Consider the following 14,164-nt stretch of genomic DNA (forward strand, 5'->3'; position numbering starts at 1 on the left):
CCTCCGCTCCGCTAATGACCTCAGGTTAGCATCCTCAATAATCAGAACCTCCCACTCCCGTCTCCAAGACTTTACACGTGCTGCGCCGATTCTTTGGAATGCACTACCTAGGTTAATACGATTAATCCCCAATTCCCACAGTTTTAAGCGTGCCCTAAAAACTCATTTGTTCAGACTGGTCTACCGCCTCAATGCATTAACCTAACGATCCCTGTGTGGCCTATTTATAATAAAAAAAAAAAAGGTTCCTCGCATCATGTTCTCATACACTTTATGCAGTATTAGCCCTCTGTGTCTGTACTGCTACATACTTAGGCAGTTAACTGGTTCATGCAGCTTTACATGAACACCTGAGCCTTACACTATAGCTGGTCCGAATAACTAAAGCAATTGTTACCATCCACCTTTCGTGTCTCCCCTTTTCCCCATAGTTTGTAAGCTTGCGAGCAGGGCCCTCATTCCTCCTGGTATCTGTTTTGAACTGTATTTCTGTTATGCTGTAATGTCTATTGTCTGTACAAGTCCCCTCTATAATTTGTAAAGCGCTGCGGAATATGTTGGCGCTATATAAATAAAAATTATTATTATTATTATTATTATAGAAATTATGAACAGAGTCCCCTGGCAGCACATAAACAAATTCTTCTCCTGATGTCATAAGATCATTTATTCCCATAATAATAACGATGTGGAAATCTGTCTGTCCTAAGAAAAGATTTGGTCTTCACAGGTAATTTTGAAAAAAATATTTAGTAAAAAAGTTACAATTAAAAATACTTAAAAAAGGACAGATAACGATAAGAGGAAAGATAAATATGTGCGTAGAGACCAAAGTAATAGAGATGTGGCTTGACCACCTAAGTGTGTAGCATTTAAATAATAATCCTAAGACTGGAGTCACACATAACGTATAAAAAATCGGTCCGTTTTTCACAGACGAGAATCTCATCAATGGTCCCTGAACAGTGGTCCGTATGTCATCTGTGTTCAGTGCGAGGATGTGATTTTCTCGCATCTAAGCATCCGTGTGACATCCGTATGGCATCTGAATGGCGAGATTTTCTCGTCGACTTATGGACATATAATGGACATATAATGGATCCCGACCCAGAAAATCATGAATAAATAATGTGGAAGCCTATTTATTGGCTCCACAAGTTCCATCCTACAAGCGAAAAAAATGTGTGGTCTCCCGTGCAATTTTCTTCAGTGAAAAAAAATGGGACGAAAGGGTAGATTCTTCTTTGTGCCGCTTAACAGATAGAAAATCCAAAAATAGGTAATTCAATGAAAGAGCGGCTTTATTCAACTCGTTTCGGAGCAACAAGGCTCCTTCATCAGGATACCACACGGAATGTACCTCCTGTGTAAGGGCTCGATCTGGTGAGTAAATTTTAATAGAATTTATCTCCTTATACCCAGATAAGACCCTATTGCGCTTTTATTTTCTTCCAGTTTTTTACTGCGCAATTTTCTTCACCAGAGAGGGAAAGCCGACAGCCAGGGCCGATATTTTTAGCCTGGGAAGGGGTTAATACCCTTAGATCTTCCCAGGCTATGAATATCAGCCCGCAGCTGTATATTTAGCCTTTACTGGCTATTCTAAAAGGGGGACTCCCCCCAAAAAATGACGTGAGGTTCCACTATAATTTATAGCCGGAAAGGCTATGCAGACATCTGCAGGCTGATATTCATAGCCTAGAAAGGGGCCATGAATATTGACACCACTTTAAGATGCGCCAATTCTGGCACTTAGCTTCTCTCATCGTACTGCAGTATAGTGGTGGCATATGGGGTAATAAGGGGTTAATGTCACCTTGCTATTGCAAGGTGACATTAAGCTCGGTTAATAATGCAGAGGTGTCAATAAGACACCTAAACATTATTAATCCAATAGTATGAAAGGGTTAAACAAATACACACACATTAAGAATAAAGTCTTTTAATTAAATAATTAAACACACAGGTTTTCCATCCTTATCACACTCCCAATCCAAGCGAAGCCCTCGTTCTATGTGTATACATTTATTTTATCTATTCTAGTTTAACCTGTCAGTGTGATTTTTTATTTAAAAATAACGAACACAGTATTTCTCGCCAACCGCCCATTCCATTGAAGCCCTCATCTCTTGTAATAAAATAAAAAACAATATTCCTCACCTGCCCAACATTTTGTCCTACGCTATAATCCATGTCTGCAATAAATAGTTTTCAACCTGAACAGTGCCAAAATGCGACCGTCCAGGCTGAAAACATTGGCGAATGAGCTGCTGCAGGCGCAGCATTAGTGACCATGAGGTGAATCTGGTGATGCCTTTTGGGTTGATGAACACGCCTGCCATCTTTCAGCACTTTATAAATGACATCTTTAGTCACTTGGTAGGCAGATTCGTTGTGATCTAACTGGATGACATACTAATTTATTCACCTGACCTTGAGACACACCAGGTACATGTCAGGCAGGTCTTACATATACTCCGAGACAACAAATTATATGTCAAACCCGAGAAGCGTATGTTCTCAGCTGAGGAGATCCCTTTCCTATGACATGTGTTGTCTTCCACTGGTTTTCTTATGGATCCTGCAAAAGCCTGGGAGGTATTGGATTGAAAAAAAGAATAACTCCCCTCTCCCGGCGATCCCCTGCACCCCTGCAGCTCTGCTTCCTTCCTATTCTTGCCAGCGCCTATATGGTAAACGACGCAGCCGCACAATGACGGCATCGCTCCTGCTGAGTCATTGAGAAGGCGACAGGCTGCAGTTAACTTCCATCTTTCTATTGCCAAATAGTGGTGCAAATAATATTATAATGAGGGCAATCTGGCCTTGGGCAACCAGGTGGTAGCCCAGATTGCCCTCATTATAATCTGCCTATGCATCTAGTATTGTTTTAAGAATGTCAAAAATCATTAGGAATAATGAGGCACTACTGACTAGGTCAAACTCTCAAATTCCTCCACTCATTTCTGCTGAGTTTCTTATTGCATACCTTCTCATGTGCACACAATGTGACAACTTAATTTGCAGAGTAAATCTCATATCAATAAATTACATTCCACTATATCACTGAGAATAAATGCTGCTTGTGTGCTTGAAGGACCTATTTATACAGGTGGCTGTTCTACTTATAAGTTTACGTTGCTATCCAAGCTGACCGCAAACACATGGTTCACACCAGTGCCTATTTCAGCTGGCTGTGCTTCCAAGAACACATATTTAGCAGACATGTATTGCAGCACAGAGAGTCTCCAGCTCTCTGCTCTGCAATACACGTCGCCGTCCAATCAGAAACTAGCAGCTGATGTCTGCGTACCTGTCACAGTTAGCACATAGCAGTGACGTCATACATCATTCAGACACATCGTCATCAGCCTGCCGGCTCCTGTGCCAGCTATTGAAGAGGACGCAGTGCATCGTGAGAGTGGGGGAAGGTATAAAGAATAGTGATGAGCGAATATACTCGTTACTCGAGATTTCTCGAGCAAGCACGGGGATCCTCCGAGTATTTTTCTGTGCTGGAGTTTTAGTTTTTAGTGCCGCAGCTGAATGATTTACATCTGTTAGCCAGCATAAGTACATGTGGGGATGCCCTAGCAAACAGGCAACCCCCACATGTACTTATGCTGGCTAACTGATTAAATCATTCAGATGCGGCACTAAAAACTAAAACTCCGAGCACAAAAAAATACTCGGAGGACCCCCAAGCATGCTCGAGAAATCTCGAGTAACGAGTATATTCGCTCATCACTAATAAAGAATTGTTTATTTTTTAAATGTGTCGATGAAAAACAGGGGACATTATTACTAGAATGGTCTCAGGATGGTAGACGTCTCCAAGACTTCTCTCGTGCTGTTCCAGTCTACTGGAATGCACTACCTCAAACAGGGCAGCCATCAGGGAATTACTGCCCTTACTGGTGTATGGGGCCCAGTGAAAAGAAATAAAGAGGAGGGGCCCGAACACAGGTATTTTATAATACCTGGGTTCGGGCCCCTCCTCTTTATCTGTATCATGTGCTGTGCAGGGAGCCTTCCTGGAGAGTGCACGGCAGTCAAAAAATGAATGGCTTCAAAATCTTTAGGGCCAAAGCAAAAGCTGATATCTGTGTATATGATCTGGTGTTTGATGGGAACTGTTAATAGGTGATTGGTGAGGATGTGGTGAAGAAGTTCAGTTTTTCTGAGAGTGGGCAGTGGAACTGTGGAAGGTTCGATAGGGAGAAGCAGAGCTGGGGTGGAGCCTCGGTGGAGTCTCGATGGGGGCCTGAAAATTTTGCTAGTATGGGGTCCTGAAATTCCTGGTGTAAGCCCTGACCACAAACAATCTGACTGATTCCTAGCCCCCATGTTTTTAAGCATGCTTTAATATCACATAAGTTTAGACAAGCCTATCACCTCAACTCACTAACCTAAGGGTACCGTCACACTAAGCGACGCTGCAGCCAGGGCTGCCACTAGAAATTTTGGGGCCCCATACTGGCAAAATTTTCGGGGCCCCCTTGAGACTCCGCCCAGGCTCCACCCCAGCCCCGCCTCCACGCTCCACCCCTCGAACTGTCCACAATCCCACCGCTCTCTCTTGGAAAAACTATACTTCTCACCTATCGCACATTAACAGTTCCCATCACCAGATCACACATATAGCCGGCAGCTTTTGTTTTGGCCAAAAGATTTTTTTAAGCCGCCACCATAACACGGTAGACACTTTTGGCCGGGCCCTACTCTACTGTAACCTATTAAGTATTTGTTAAAATATGCAATACAATTTAGGTATATTTTAATTTATTTTTCAATTTTTTAAATGACCAATAATATCACATACAAAGAACAAATACCACAGCACTATGACCAGATGACATATTACCACCACAGTGATCAAATAATATCACATACAAAGAACAAATACCGCTACACCATGACCAGATGACATATTACCACCACAGTGATCGAATAATATCACATACAAAGAACAAATACCGCTACACCATGACCAGACCGCATATTACCACCATATAGTGACTGAATACTACAATTCTGATCAGTAATAAAAAAAAGCACCATACTATCACCATAAGTGCCATTATACACAGGAGATCTGTACTTAGTATGCAGTGTCTGTGTACAGATAATACAGTGATCACTAGTGAAATTATACACAGGAGCTCTGTATACAGTGTATAGTGTCAGTGTATAGGTAACACACTGACTCACCAGTGACGTCTCTAGGTGAAGTCCTTCATCTTTCATCCAGCACAGTCCGCCATCATTTCATCCAGCCAGGACTCGTTTCTGCAGGAAATAACACAGTTATCTCGAGCTCTGCTTGTAGAATACATTACTTAATTTTTCCAACTTCTACATTACACCACATGAAGAAAAAGAGGCGACATAGTATCACTCTACACAATAACAGGACCGCCCCCTCATTTAAAACAGTATCCTCAAAAAATAAAATAAATACATCACTGCAGTAATAATATCCCTAAATTAGTCACTATGGTAATAATATTCCCCATCCTGGCCAATGTGTGTCTCATTCCTGGCGTCAGCCATATGTTCTCCCATCCTGCCCTCATGAGTATCCATTCTGCCCCATATGATCTCCCCATCCTGACCCATTTGTCTCCATCATATCCATCCTGCCCCATGATCCTGCAAGATCTGTCTCCAATTCTGCCCCCAGTGTCTCCAATCATGCCCCATGTCTGCAATCCTGCCACTTGTCTCCATTCTGCCCCATCTGTCTCTAATCCTTCCCCATCTGTCTCCAGTCATGCCCCCATGTCTTTCATCATACCCCGTATCTCCATTCTGCCCATGTCCAGCATTCTGCCCCTTTGTCCAGCATCTCTGCCCCTGTGTCCAGCATCTCTGCCCCTGTGTCCAGCATCTCTGCCCCTGTGTCCAGCATCTCTGCCCCTGTGTTCAGCATCTCTGCCCCTGTGTCCAGCTTCTCTGCCCCTGTGTCCAGCATCTCTGCCCCTGTGTCCAGCATCTTTGCCCCTTTGTCCAGCATACTGCCCCTGTGTCCAGCATACTGCCCCTTTGTCCAGCATGCTGCCCCTTTGTCCAGCATACTGCCCCTGTGTCCAGCATTCTGCCCCTGTGTCCAGCATTCTGCCCCTGTGTCCAGCATTCTGCCCCTGTGTCCAGCATACTGCCCCTTTGTCCAGCATACTGCCCCTGTGTCCAGCATCTTTGCCCCCTTGTCCAGCATACTGCCCCTGTGTCCAGCATACTGCCCCTTTGTCCAGCATGCTGCCCCTTTGTCCAGCATACTGCCCCTGTGTCCAGCATTCTGCCCCTGTGTCCAGCATTCTGCCCCTGTGTCCAGCATTCTGCCCCTGTGTCCAGCATACTGCCCCTGTGTCCAGCATACTGCCCCTTTGTCCAGCATTCTGCCCCAGCATGTTCAGCATTCTGCCCCAGCGTGTCCAGCATTCTGCCCCAGCGTGTCCAGCATTCTGCCCCAGCGTGTGCAGCATTCTACCCCAGTGTGTCCAGCATTCTGCCCGTGTCCAGAATACTGCCCCTTTGTCCAGCACAATACCCCTGTGTCCAGCATAATGCCCCTTTGTCCAGCATAATGCCCCTGTGTCCAGCATTCTGCCCGTGTAGAATTCTGCCCCTGTGTCCAGCATACTGCCCCTTTGTCCAGCATAATGCCCCTGTGTCCAGCATTCTGCCCGTGTAGAATTCTGCCCCTGTGTCCAGAATACTGCCCCTTTGTCCAGCATTCTGCCCCTGTGTCCAGCATTCTGCCCCTGTGTCCAGCATTCTGCCCCTGTGTCCAGCATACTGCCCCTGTGTCCAGCATACTGCCCCTGTGTCCAGCATTCTGCCCCTGTGTCGAGCATACTGCCCCTGTGTCCAGCATACTGCCCCTTTGTCCAGCATACTGGCCCTTTGTCCAGCATTCTGCCCCTGTGTCCAGCATTCTGCCCCAGCGTGTCCAGCATTCTGCCCCAGCGTGTCCAGCATTCTGCCCCAGCGTGTCCAGCATTCTGCCCCTGTGTCCAGCATTCTGCCCCTGTGTCCAGAATACTGCCCCTTTGTCCAGCATTCTGCCCCAGCATGTTCAGCATTCTGCCCCAGCGTGTCCAGCATTCTGCCCCAGCGTGTCCAGCATTCTGCCCCAGCGTGTGCAGCATTCTACCCCAGCGTGTCCAGCATTCTGCCCCTGTGTCCAGAATACTGCCCCTTTGTCCAGCACAATACCCCTGTGTCCAGCATAATGCCCCTGTGTCCAGCATCTCTGCCCCAGCGTGTCCAGCATTCTGCCCCTGTATAGCATTCTGCCCCTGTGTCCAGCATACTGCCCCTTTGTCCAGCATAATGCCCCTGTGTCCAGCATTCTGCCCGTGTAGAATTCTGCCCCTGTGTCCAGAATACTGCCCCTTTGTCCAGCATTCTGCCCCTGTGTCCAGCATTCTGCCCCTGTGTCCAGCATTCTGCCCCTGTGTCCAGCATACTGCCCCTGTGTCCAGCATTCTGCCCCTGTGTCGAGCATACTGCCCCTGTGTCCAGCATACTGCCCCTTTGTCCAGCATACTGGCCCTTTGTCCAGCATTCTGCCCCTGTGTCCAGCATTCTGCCCCAGCGTGTCCAGCATTCTGCCCCAGCGTGTCCAGCATTCTGCCCCTGTGTCCAGCATTCTGCCCCTGTGTCCAGAATACTGCCCCTTTGTCCAGCATAATGCCCCTGTGTCCAGCATAATGCCCCTGTGTCCAGCATCTCTGCCCCAGCGTGTCCAGCATTCTGCCCCTGTATAGCATTCTGCCCGTGTCCAGAATACTGCCCCTTTGTCCAGCATTCTGCCCCTGTATCCAGCATAATGCCCCTGTGTCCAGCATTCTGCCCCTGTGTCCAGCATTCTGCCCCTGTGTCCAGCTTTCTGCCCCTTTGTCCAGCATAATGCCCCTGTGTCCATAATACTGCCCCATTGTCCAGCATAATGCCCCTGTGTCCAGCATTCTGCCCCTGTGTCCAGCATACTGCCCCTTTGTCCAGCATTCTGCCCCTGTGTCCAGCATAATGCCCCTGTTCCAGCATTCTGCCCCTGTGTCCAGCATAATGCCCCTGTGTCCATCTTTCTGCCCCTTTGTCCAGCATAATGCCCCTGTGTCCAGCATAATGCCCCTGTGTCCAGCATCTCTGCCCCAGCGTGTCCAGCATTCTGCCCCTGTATAGCATTCTGCCCGTGTCCAGCATACTGCCCCTTTGTCCAGCAAAATGCCCCTGTGTCCAGCATTCTGCCCGTGTCCAGAATACTGCCCCTTTGTCCAGCATTCTGCCCCTGTATCCAGCATAATGCCCCTGTGTCCAGCATTCTGCCCCTGTGTCCAGCATTCTGCCCCTGTGTCCAGCTTTCTGCCCCTTTGTCCAGCATAATGCCCCTGTGTCCATAATACTGCCCCATTGTCCAGCATAATGCCCCTGTGTCCAGCATTCTGCCCCTGTGTCCAGCATACTGCCCCTTTGTCCAGCATTCTGCCCCTGTGTCCAGCATAATGCCCCTGTTCCAGCATTCTGCCCCTGCTTCCAGCATAATGCCCCTGTGTCCATCTTTCTGCCCCTTTGTCCAGCATAATGCCCCTGTGTCCAGAATACTGCCCCTTTGTACAGCATTCTGCCCCTGTGTCCAGCATAATGCTCCTGTGTCCAGCATCTCTGCCCCAGCGTGTCCAGCATTCTGCCCCTGTATAGCATTCTGCCCCTGTGTCCAGCATACTGCCCCTTTGTCCAGCATAATGCCCCTGTGTCCAGCATTCTGCCCGTGTAGCATTCTGCCCCTGTGTCCAGAATACTGCCCCTTTGTCCAGCATTCTGCCCCTGTGTCCAGCATTCTGCCCCTGTGTCCAGCATTCTGCCCCTGTGTCCAGCATACTGCCCCTTTGTCCAGCATACTGCCCGTGTCCAGCATTCTGCCCCTGTGTCCAGCATACTGCCCCTGTGTCCAGCATACTGGCCCTTTGTCCAGCATACTGGCCCTTTGTCCAGCATTCTGCCCCTGTGTCCAGCATTCTGCCCCAGCGTGTCCAGCATTCTGCCCCAGCGTGTCCAGCATTCTGCCCCAGCGTGTCCAGCATTCTGCCCCTGTGTCCAGCATTCTGCCCCTGTGTCCAGAATACTGCCCCTTTGTCCAGCATAATGCCCCTGTGTCCAGCATAATGCCCCTGTGTCCAGCATCTCTGCCCCAGCGTGTCCAGCATTCTGCCCCTGTATAGCATTCTGCCCCTTGTCCAGCATACTGCCCCTTTGTCCAGCATAATGCCCCTGTGTCCAGCATTCTGCCCGTGTAGCATTCTGCCCGTGTCCAGAATACTGCCCCTTTGTCCAGCATTCTGCCCCTGTGTCCAGCATAATGCCCCTGTGTCCAGCATTCTGCCCCTGTGTCCAGCATTCTGCCCGTGTCCAGCTTTTTGCCCCTTTGTCCAGCATAATGCCCCTGTGTCCAGAATACTGCCCCTTTGTCCAGAATACTGCCCCTTTGTCCAGCATAATGCCCCTGTGTCCAGCATTCTGCCCCTGTGTCCAGAATACTGCCCCTTTGTCAAGCATTCTGCCCCTGTGTCCAGCATAATGCCCCTGTTCCAGCATTCTGCCCCTGTGTCCAGCATAATGCCCCTGTGTCCATCTTTCTGCCCCTTTGTCCAGCATAATGCCCCTGTGTCCAGAATACTGCCCCTTTGTCCAGCATTCTGCCCCTGTGTCCAGCATTCTGCCCCTGTGTCCAGCATTCTGCCCCTGTGTCCAGCATACTGCCCCTTTGTCCAGCATACTGCCCGTGTCCAGCATTCTGCCCCTGTGTCCAGCATACTGCCCCTGTGTCCAGCATACTGGCCCTTTGTCCAGCATACTGGCCCTTTGTCCAGCATTCTGCCCCTGTGTCCAGCATTCTGCCCCAGCGTGTCCAGCATTCTGCCCCAGCGTGTCCAGCATTCTGCCCCAGCGTGTCCAGCATTCTGCCCCTGTGTCCAGCATTCTGCCCCTGTGTCCAGAATACTGCCCCTTTGTCCAGCATAATGCCCCTGTGTCCAGCATAATGCCCCTGTGTCCAGCATCTCTGCCCCAGCGTGTCCAGCATTCTGCCCCTGTATAGCATTCTGCCCCTTGTCCAGCATACTGCCCCTTTGTCCAGCATAATGCCCCTGTGTCCAGCATTCTGCCCGTGTAGCATTCTGCCCGTGTCCAGAATACTGCCCCTTTGTCCAGCATTCTGCCCCTGTGTCCAGCATAATGCCCCTGTGTCCAGCATTCTGCCCCTGTGTCCAGCATTCTGCCCGTGTCCAGCTTTTTGCCCCTTTGTCCAGCATAATGCCCCTGTGTCCAGAATACTGCCCCTTTGTCCAGAATACTGCCCCTTTGTCCAGCATAATGCCCCTGTGTCCAGCATTCTGCCCCTGTGTCCAGAATACTGCCCCTTTGTCAAGCATTCTGCCCCTGTGTCCAGCATAATGCCCCTGTTCCAGCATTCTGCCCCTGTGTCCAGCATAATGCCCCTGTGTCCATCTTTCTGCCCCTTTGTCCAGCATAATGCCCCTGTGTCCAGAATACTGCCCCTTTGTCCAGCATTCTGCCCCTGTGTCCAGCATAATGCCCCTGTGTCCAGCATAATGCCCCTGTCTGTGTCCAGCTTTCTGCCCCTTTGTCCAGCATTCTGCCCCTGTGTCCAGCATCTCCTCTGCCCAGCTTTCTGCCCCTTTGTCCAGCATTTTGCCCCTGTGTCCAGCACCTTCTCTGCCCAGCTTTCTGCCCCTTTGTCCAGCATTCTGCCCCTGTGTCCAGCATCTCCTCTGCCCCAGCATGCCCAGCATTCTGCCCCCGTGTGCAGCATACTACCCCGGGCCCACTCCCCTGGATCGCCGCTACCAAAAAAAAAAAATTGAACCGATTTCCTCAGCTGGACAGAAAACGGTCGTCTGCATCTAACCAAAATGTATTCAATATACTGAGCAGATTTTTCCAGCTAAGTATATTGATATTTCTGAGTGTTGTGATGCCACCTAGCTATATTGTGTGAATTTCTGCAGACCAGCTTATATTTGGGCTACTCTGCAAGTTTAGCAGAAGATCGTTGAATGCAGTGGCCATAGAAGGGAGGAAGAGGTATGAATTTTTGAGGGAGTGCATGATGCAGGCGCAGGATCCTGGGGGCCATAACTGATGTGCATGGGACGGGGGGTAGTATTACAATGAAGACAGGAGGCAGGGATATCTCCCAAGCACCGCACACCCCAGAGCCTGGAATAAATTATTAGCATAAGGAAAGATGATAACATTTCTCAACAAGACCACTAATGTGAGGCATACAGGTAGGACTAGTATAACATTTCTATTACCTGTATGCCCATATTAATAGGTCATATACATCCCAGGGGCATGACAGATTCCCTTTAATTTAGCCCCAATCTCTTAGGCCATCCTTGGTGTTGAGCCCTTATTCTAGTACCTGACTTGTCTGCCCTCACGGTATCTGATCCCAGCTATTCCTTTGAGTTTGTCACATTTCATTTTGTCCCTGTTCCTATCACTCCATTTATTGACTTGGCGAGTCTGATCACTGTTGAATCTTTGTTCCTCCAGCCAGCACTGACTTCATGAACTCAACCCAGAGGGCCCTGCTGTAATTCCAGATGACTGTACAGGGATTAGCCATCAAATATAACTTAAATAGAATGCATTCTCTAAGGCAGTGTTCCCCAACTCCGGTCCTCCAGAGCCACCAACAGGTCATGTTTTCAGGATTTCCTTAGTATTGCACAGGTGATGGAATTATTGCCTGTCCAGGCGATGTAATTATCACCTGTGCAATACTAAGGAAATCCTGAAAACATGACATGTTGGTGGCTCTGGAGGACCGGAGTTAGGGAACACAGCTCTAAGGGTATTATAATGACCAAATACAAGTATGCAAAAAAAAACAATAAAACATTACAAATCACTACTGTGTCCCATCTAAAGTTCCAGCTCTGTGGTATCAGGGTGTGGAAATTTGCTATCCTGCAGTAGGAAATAAACAGTCTTTTTCAGCCACATATAATTATTAGACCCGTCTGACCTATAAAACAGCCTGGTAACATCACCAAACGATTCCTGTGCTGTGACTTTAGTAAGTAGTCATTACAGTAGTCACTGTAATTTATCTCTATACTAGTGTGACAGGCAAGTCTAATACACGTTATTATTCCTTCCTCTGAGCTAAGTTTAAAGTCACAACACTATAGAGACCACCATACCACATATTCAGCCAGCCTCAGATTGGGGTCCCAAGGACCCACCAGTAACCAATTCCAGGGTTCTACTTTTCAGATACATGCAATTGTGACATTATCCTCAATCACAAATTATAGGGCAGCACGGTGGCTCAGTGTTTAGCACTGCAGCCTTGCAGCGCTGGGGTCCTGGGTTCAAATCTCACCAAGGACAACATCTGCAAGGAGTTTGCAAAGGCTTCCTTTGGGTTCTCCGGTTTCCTCTCACACTCCAAAGGCATACTGATAGGGAATTTAGATTGTGAGCCCCTTTAGGGACAGCGCTATTTAAGCAAAGCATAATAAATAATATGTAACAATGAACCGGGTAGATTGTTAAATGAGTAAGATGCTGCCTTTGTCTGTTTTTAGTGATTCAAGTATATAGTGCCAAGTATACAGTATACTGCTCATATAAGAGGGTGGTGACCCACTCTTGCACAGGGGTCTACCGGAGGGATTCTCCTGTTCTCTTGTGGGCCAGTCCAAGCCTGTGTACAGCACAATATCATTATCTGAATGACGAAAGACCAACAACTATTAACACCATATTGTTTCATGCTATAAAACGTTCTATAAGCTTTTGAACATCACAATTAAGAATAAAGCATTTAATAATGTTTTCATTTTATCACCCTTAATGGTATAATTAGTATGGTGGTTCTCCATACTTTACATATACAGTGGACTCGTCAAGCTGGATCATTTTAATATTCATGTCATGTCTTTTGAGAACAGTGTGTGTCTAGAGTATTCAACTATTAACCCCAGACTCTGAATTAACACTTTGTGAAAATGGAACAGCACACTTTCAAGAAGAATCTGCAAAAGCAATTGACCTTCAGTGTAACCCTAACATAGGTGTAAAGTTAAGACCACTTTGCAGAACAGTGCTTCTCACCCATACAGAATCAAGTACATAGATGTAAACTGAGACTATCAGCAAATAGATGTAAACACTGACATGCCAACAGATGGGCATGACACCAAAGGTTAAAATGGTCATTTGTCACTTCAAACTTTGCGAGTGTTAAACAATCAGAATGCACAGCTCATGTTGTTAATAAAAAACATAGCTATATACTTAAATAATCCCTTTGGAAAAATATATGATTCTCAACCATATTACTAATTCATTTGTAGACATTGATGACAAAATATGTGATGAAATAATGGATGTACAATGTATATTCCAATATTGGGAGGTAGGCGACGTAACCATTATACCTACTATGGACCAAGAAGAATCATCTGAGGCTAAATTCACAAAGAACAGTTTAAAACTGTTTTTTCTAAGCCAAAACCTAATTTGGATCATAAGGGTAGGAGCGGTATAAAGGAGGAACCTCTTTTGTCCAACCTATCCTATGGCTAGCTAAAGTTCGGCTTTAAACAAGTTGCAGGCAATAAAATGGCTATTATCTCATGACATTGGTATTGTTCGATAGCTCCGTCGGATCCTCCCATCTTCAGGCTCCCTCCCAAGTACCCAAATAAACCCCAATAAAGACAGGATTCAAAACTTGGATAATAATTGGCCACAGTGGCCCTTTATTATAAACATACAAACATTAACGGTAAAGTAACGTGGGGAGGTCCTTGAAGCTCCAAACTGGTGGTAAAACATAATATATAGAGTGGACATAAAAACCAGACCATAATTTACTCCCAGCCGCAACCACCTGGCTCGGGACCACCAAAATACCCCGAAGGGCTACCATTGTCCACCTAACACCTGGGAATCCGGCCCACCGTTGCCAAGATCCCCCCAAACCACCAGACCCGAAACCAACTTTACACCAACTGAAGAATCCGTATCCCGACGGATCCCCCAGGCCAATTTAGTACCAACTCCAAGGACCCCTCCCACCGCCACAACGAGAGGTACTTGAACACCTCAAGTACCCGAG

Source organism: Ranitomeya imitator, chromosome 5 (genome assembly GCF_032444005.1).
Source record: "Ranitomeya imitator isolate aRanImi1 chromosome 5, aRanImi1.pri, whole genome shotgun sequence".
Classification (NCBI taxonomy): Eukaryota; Metazoa; Chordata; class Amphibia; order Anura; family Dendrobatidae; genus Ranitomeya; species Ranitomeya imitator.